Consider the following 7096-nt stretch of genomic DNA (forward strand, 5'->3'; position numbering starts at 1 on the left):
CAGTCACTACAGGTAAAAGTGTCTTGCCACACAGACATGATCTTTTAGCATGCACGGAACAGAAGCATCTGCTTTCATTTCCTAGTGTTTCTTAGTTTAAGTAACGGATGTAGCTAGAGTTGGCTTCAAGAATAAACAGTTGATATACTCATATAATTATCAAATTTGAGACTTGTCATTGAGAGTATGTACCAAGACTCAAAAAAATTTAAAATTGATCTTCATATATTACTGCACAAATTAGTTAATCTTGTTTTTCATAGCATTTTAGTTATTTGTGCAAAGTGCTGGATCAACTTTAATGTAATGTTTTGCCTCAATTACAGCATTGACAAAACTGTGCTATTATTTCTCATGTTTACTATGTAAATGATATTTATCTTATATCTAGATTTGCCATTAATATCCAAACAGAATTCATATACCAGGTACCAGAAAGGTATGACTAGTAACTTAATAATGAACCAAAAAAAATTTAATTGACTTATTAAAATTGTCCCCAAAGCACTTGCTGTAAATAAAATTCTCTGTTGTATCATGCCCTGGAGAGCTGAAACCTTTTACATGCTCTTTCCAATGGACTCTGTATTTACAGAGACTTCTTGGACAATTACCTTGATAATTTAGTGACAAAGGAAATCTACCTAGAAGCAAATAAAAATCTACTAAAAGCAAAATAGGTTGTGTTATTAAAAATCACTTCTTTTCACTTAATCAACTTATATTGGATCATATCAGTACCTGTGAATCTATCTCTTCACAACAGCAGAGACACAAGAACAGCATTTAAACTTAGAACCCTAATGGACTGGCCCAGACATGTGAACAACATATGTGATAAGATCTCACAAAGGAATACCCAAGTGTCTGAAAAACACCCAGAAAGAGAATTCTAGACTGGAACTAGCAGGCAGGCTGGACAACATTCAGATGCTATACTCCCATCCAATTTCCTTTCCTTCACATTTGCAGCTCCTTTGCTTACTGCCCAAGGTTAATTATCAAGCCACTTCTATTTGCCTTGCTCATATCCTTTCTTCCATCTTTTTATTGTTTTTCATCCTTTTGCCCTCTGCTGTCTTTCTTCATTTTGTGATAATTATTCTTCATTGTCAATTTGATTAGGTCAGGAATCAAGTAAAAAACATTCATCTTCAGCAAGTCTAGGAGGGAATTTCCAGGAAGAATTAACTGAGAGGAATATTGTCTCCCCAGAGTGGCTGGACCTTCCAGCTGAAGTCTCAATATAAAGAGATTGCAGGAAAATTAAGTGCCTATTCCAGCCAGACCATGCTACTTGTTGGTGTATGAGCCTTCCCATTGTTGCCATTCTTTGTTTCTTTTACTTTTCAACAGTTCTCAAGGCATTCTATGTTAGAATGGGACTAATAAGGCATCCATCCTCATAGAATGAGGAGCTACTGGCTTCTCAGCCTCTCCAGACTACAGCCAGCCATTGTTGGACTACCCAGCAGCCCATATTGTGTAAGCCAATCTAATAAATCCCTTTTGTAATATATATTTATTCTATCCATTCTGTTCTACAGAATCCTAATACAGGTCTTATTTTGATAGACTTTCCCCCCAAAATATCACAGGGAGTGTGTGTGGTATCGGTGTTTCAGTATCTTAAATTCTGACAGTCTTATCTGAAAACATTAATTTAGTCATTTATTTTTGGCCTACCTTATGTCAAAGCTGCTTAATATGTCACCTTTTTCATACTCTGTTCATTTCTTCCACTAATTTCATCAACCCTGCACTGATCAACATTACCTTTCTTTTGACATTCCCTTAAAACAGCAGCTAATGTGTTAGCACATGGTATTTACTGGAGCTTTACTTCAAAAACATATTAACATTTAAAGCACGTATTATTGTATTGTTACAGTGGCCATAATCTTAATAGCAATTATTATTATACTGTTTTTACCCACAAGAGCAGTGGTGATTAAGCCTGTTATGACCACTACAAATGTATCAAATAAAAATGACATCCAACCCCTAACTCAAACCTAGTAACTCTTGAACATTGCAGATACTTCCACTGAAAAAATAACCCAGATGCACAAGCCCCAATACACAAACATAAAAAATCATGTAAAACCAAGCAGCATGATGCCTTCAAAATTTACTAATCCTACAGTAATAGCCTTCAAGGAGAGTGAACTATATAAAATTATAGGCAAAGAATCCAAAAGAATAATCATAACTATTTTCAAAGCAATTAAAGTAAACAAAAGTAAATGTCTCAATAAATGTAACAGGACACAACACCTGAATGAAATCATTGAAGGGTATGAAACAATTTAAATAAAAGTTATAGAAATATTTTTAAACCCCAAATACTGGAAATAAAATGTCAATAAATCAAATCAAATATAAAGTCTTCTTGAAAACCTGACCAGTATAATGGATCAAAGGGAGAACATCATATCAGGGCTTTAAGATAAGGCACTAAAATTGGAACATTCAGATAGTGACAAAGATAAATAAATAAGAAAGTATAAACAACATTTATCATATGCTATGAAGATACCAAATTTATGAATCATAGGCACAGGAGAAGAATACACACTAAGCATTTTCAATGAAATAGTATTAAGAAAAATTAAATCTTCACAAATCTAGTCCAAAAGAAGCTCGTGAAAGTAAGGAAGAACTTAGCACACCAGACAAACCAGAAAAAAATCTCCCTATGTTATATTATGCTTATCACACTATCTACATAGAAAAAAGTTAGTTAATTGAAAATTATGAGAGAAATACCAAATTCCAAGACAGGACCAATATCATAAAACAGATTTGGCAACAGATGCTATAAAAACTAGGTAGTATGGAATGATGTATTTCAAACTTTGAAAGATAGTTAACCAGGCAAACCCAGGAAAACTTTGTCAGAATTGACAGAGAAAAAAGTTCCATTAAAATAAAAATATGTTAAGGGGGGAGCTAGAGAGATGGCTTAGTGATTAAGGTACTTACCTGCAAAGCTAAAGGACTCAGGTTCAACTTTTCAGGACCCATGTAAGTCAGGTGCACAAGGTGGTTCAAGCTTCTAGAGTTTGTTTGCAGCAGCTGAAGGCCCTGGTGCACCCATTCTTTCTCTCTCTCTCTCTCTTTGTCATTCTTTATCTCTCTCAATAAATAAATAAATAAATTTAAAAATATGATAAAGGAATGCATAATCACTTATCCAATTCTATTATCTAGAAGATACTTGAAGGAATCATTTACACGGAAGAGAAAGGTAAAGACAGCCACATTGCTGCAGGAATAAATAAACCACACTAGAACTTTAAATAAGTAGACAAGCAATTGGAAAACATAAAACACTACAAAATCACCAAAGTGACAAGAATTAATATTCATCATTCAATAATAACTCTGATTATTAATGGTCTCAATTACCCAATCAGAAAGCACCGACTAGCAGGTTGGATTAAAGAAAAACAGGATATATGTTATTTGTTACATCTAAGAAATGCATGCCACCATTACAAAATCTTATGGTAAAATGATGAGAAAAGGTATTGCAAGAGAATGTGACTGTGAGACAAGCAGATATTTCTTCAAAGGGTAACCTGGGTTGTCATTTTTATTAGATTTAGAATTACCTGGGAAACAAATCTCTGTTGGTATCCATGAGGGAGTTTGAATATTATACTAATTAAGGTGGCAAGACCTGCCCTACCTGTAGGTGAAACTATTATGTGACATGGGATCCCAGACTGAAAAAAAAAAAAATTGGAAACAATGTGGATATCAGCATCCATTGCTGACTTCTTTCTTACTGGATTTCATGTGACCACCTGCCTCTTGCTTCTGCTGCTTCCCTTTGATGATGGGCTGTATTCCCTGGAATTGTACAGTAACATAATGACTCTCCTTACACTGCTTCTTTTAATATCATAGCAATAAGCAAAGGAGGTAATGCAGATGCTGTCCTAATATCTAATAAAATAGACTTTACAATAAAAAAGTCAGAAGACCAATAAGCTAAACACTTTATATTGATTAGGGTAAAATCCATCAGGAGAACATTACAATTCTAAATACATATTTACTAAATGCTGGTGAATCCAACTTCACCAAACAAATACTACTAGATACAGTCATAGATTACACAATAACACTAGATGACTTCAATACACCATTGTCCCCAATAGACTAGATACCCAAACCGAAATAAATACCTGAGTTGAATGACATCATAGAGTAAATAATCTGAACAGACACCAATAAAGGAATCTATTTAAGCACTCCAGAATGCACATTTTTTTTCAGCAGCCCATAGAGCTTTCTCTTAAAAAGATAATATTAGACACAAAACAAGTCTTAGCAAAGACAAGATCATTTAAATAACTTATTGTATTCTGTCTGATCACCTAGGAGTAAAACTAGATATTAATAGAAAGAGAAACAATAGAACACATGAAAATTGCATGAAGAATAAACAAGGTACTATTTAATAATGAATGGATCATCAATACAGAACTCAAGATAAAAATTTAAAATTTCTACAATTAAATAAAAATGAAAGCATGACATACCAACCTATGGGCTACAATGAAAACAGTCATAAGAGGGAAGTTTATGGGTAGAAGTGCCTACATTGAAAAATCAAAGAGATAATAAGTAACACAATGATACACCCAAGAGCCTTGGAAAAACAAGGAAATGCCAAGTACGAACTGCATTAATGGGAAGAAATAATATCAGGCAGAAATAAATGAAATAATACGGAAAAACTGAGTTAATTAAATAAAGAAATGTTTCTTTCAAAAGATAAACCACCATACCCTTAGACAAAACAATCAAAATGTTAAGCATGAAGACCAAAATAAATACAATTAGAGATGAAAAAGGAGGCACTACAGCAAATGTCAATGAAATTCACAAAATCATTAGAATAAATGTTTGAAAAAACTATATCCCACTCAACTGCTAAAGCAAATGGGTATGTTTCTGTTGACTAGCTGCCATAGTGCTTGAAAATACTGTACAGCTTGCTAGGAGAGAAAAGTTATAAATACTCTTAAAACACTGGCTCCTTGTAAGCTGCACACAGCTGGCCAACCAAATCAAATGTATCAACTGCGTCAATCATGACCTGTGTGTTATGAGGGAAACCAACTACTCTTAGATCAGATCTGAGCCCTTCCCTACAGAGGCAAATTCATTCCAGATACTATAAATCTAGGATAGGGAAGTCATAAGCTCTGAGGTGTGGTAATAATTTTGTTGTTTGGCTAAATGGATATATTATACCCACTAAATTTTCCTCTAAAGATTTATTATCATGACCATATATTAATGTTCCACTCACTTTTTCCATGTAGGTATACATTTTTATTATATATATTTTTTATTGACAACTTCTATACTTATAGACAACAAACCATGATATTTCCCTTCTCTCCCCTCCTCCACTTTCTCCTTCATAGTTCTGCTCGCTATCATATCTCCTCCCTCTGTCCATTAGTCTCTCTTTTAATTTAATGTCATCATCTTTATCTCCTATTATGAGGGTCTTATGTGGGTATTGCTAGGCACTGTGAGATCATGGATATTGAGGCCAAATTCTGTCTGGACAGTTGTACGTTGAGAGTGGTACTCTTCCTTTAGCTTTCACATTCTTTCCGCCACCTCTTCCACAATGGACCCTGAACCTTGGAGGGTGTGAGATGTTTCAGTGCTGGACACTCCTCCATACTGTTTTCTCAGAACTGTTTCCCTTTGGATCATTCCAGCGGTCATCTCCATCTGAAAAGAGAAGGTTCTCTAACCAGAAGTGAGAGTAGCATTAATATATGAGTATGAACATTAACTGTAGTGGTTTCAGGGCAATTTGGTGAAAGTAATATATGCATTTACCCATACAAGAGCAGTCTTTATACCCCTAAGGTTCATGACCTCTCCTGCCATAGGCTTTTGATTAAGTTTTCAGTACCAGGCATGTATTCCCTCCATAGAGTGGGTCTTCAGTCCAGTTAGAGAGCTGTTTGTTTCCCCCAGAGCAGACATGCCACTATTGCACTCATTCAGACATTTGGCCTGTCTGGCCAAACCTGAGGGTTCCAGTGTCCACTGTTTTCAGCACTGATGATTTCTGTCTCCCATAAGACTGCATACAGGATAGCTTTTTCCAGTTTTCAGTTGGCTGGGCTACACAGAGAAGGTTTTCTGCTCAGCACCACCTTGATTCTTCAGTGACTTTGCCACTCAGGCATGTGATGTCTTCAGCAATAGGGTCTTACCATCTCTTTCTCATGGGGAACCAAGGGCTTTGCCAATAGCCTATAATGTTTTGGAGGCAACATTGACCTCCTTGTCCAATGACTCATGGAAGGTATCCCATCCCAGGCACTGAAAATTTTCAAGTAACAATATATGGCTTCTGGATGTGCCATTATCAAAAAAGTAGGTTTTCATATGTATTATTCAGAATATACTGAATTTTGATTACCTCCCCCCCCATCTTACTTTTATACATTCTCTTCCCATGACCTCACTTATGCCTTGCCTCTCCCTGTATATACAATACTATCCTCTTAAGACCTTCCCTCTCCTCCCTCCCTTATAGCCTTTTTATAGATTATGAGCTCTGCTACTGATTATTGGTTCCAGATAACACACAAACTTATACATTTTTAGCTAGGAGTCTCATATAAGAGAGAAGATGCGATGTTTGGCTTTCTGGTCCTGGGTTACCTAACTTAGTATAATCCTTTCCAGATCCATCCATTTTCCTGCAAATTTTATAACTTCAATTTTCTTTACCTCTGAGTAGAACACCATTGTGTAAATTGCCATATCTTCATTATCCACTCATCAGCTGAGGGACATCTAGGCTGGTACCGCTTCCCAGCTATTGTGAATAGAGCGACAATAAACATGGTTGTGCAAGTGTCAATAAGGTAGTGAGAAGAGTCATTAGGATATATACATAGGAGTGCTATAGCTGGGTCATATGGCAAATCTATTCTTAGCTGTGTCAAGAAACTTCACACTGATGTCCACAATGGCTATACCAGATTACATTCCCACCAGCAATGCAGAAGGGTTCCCCTTTTACCACAACCTTACCAGCATT

This window comes from Jaculus jaculus, chromosome 1, assembly GCF_020740685.1.
Source record: "Jaculus jaculus isolate mJacJac1 chromosome 1, mJacJac1.mat.Y.cur, whole genome shotgun sequence".
NCBI classification, from domain to species: Eukaryota; Metazoa; Chordata; class Mammalia; order Rodentia; family Dipodidae; genus Jaculus; species Jaculus jaculus.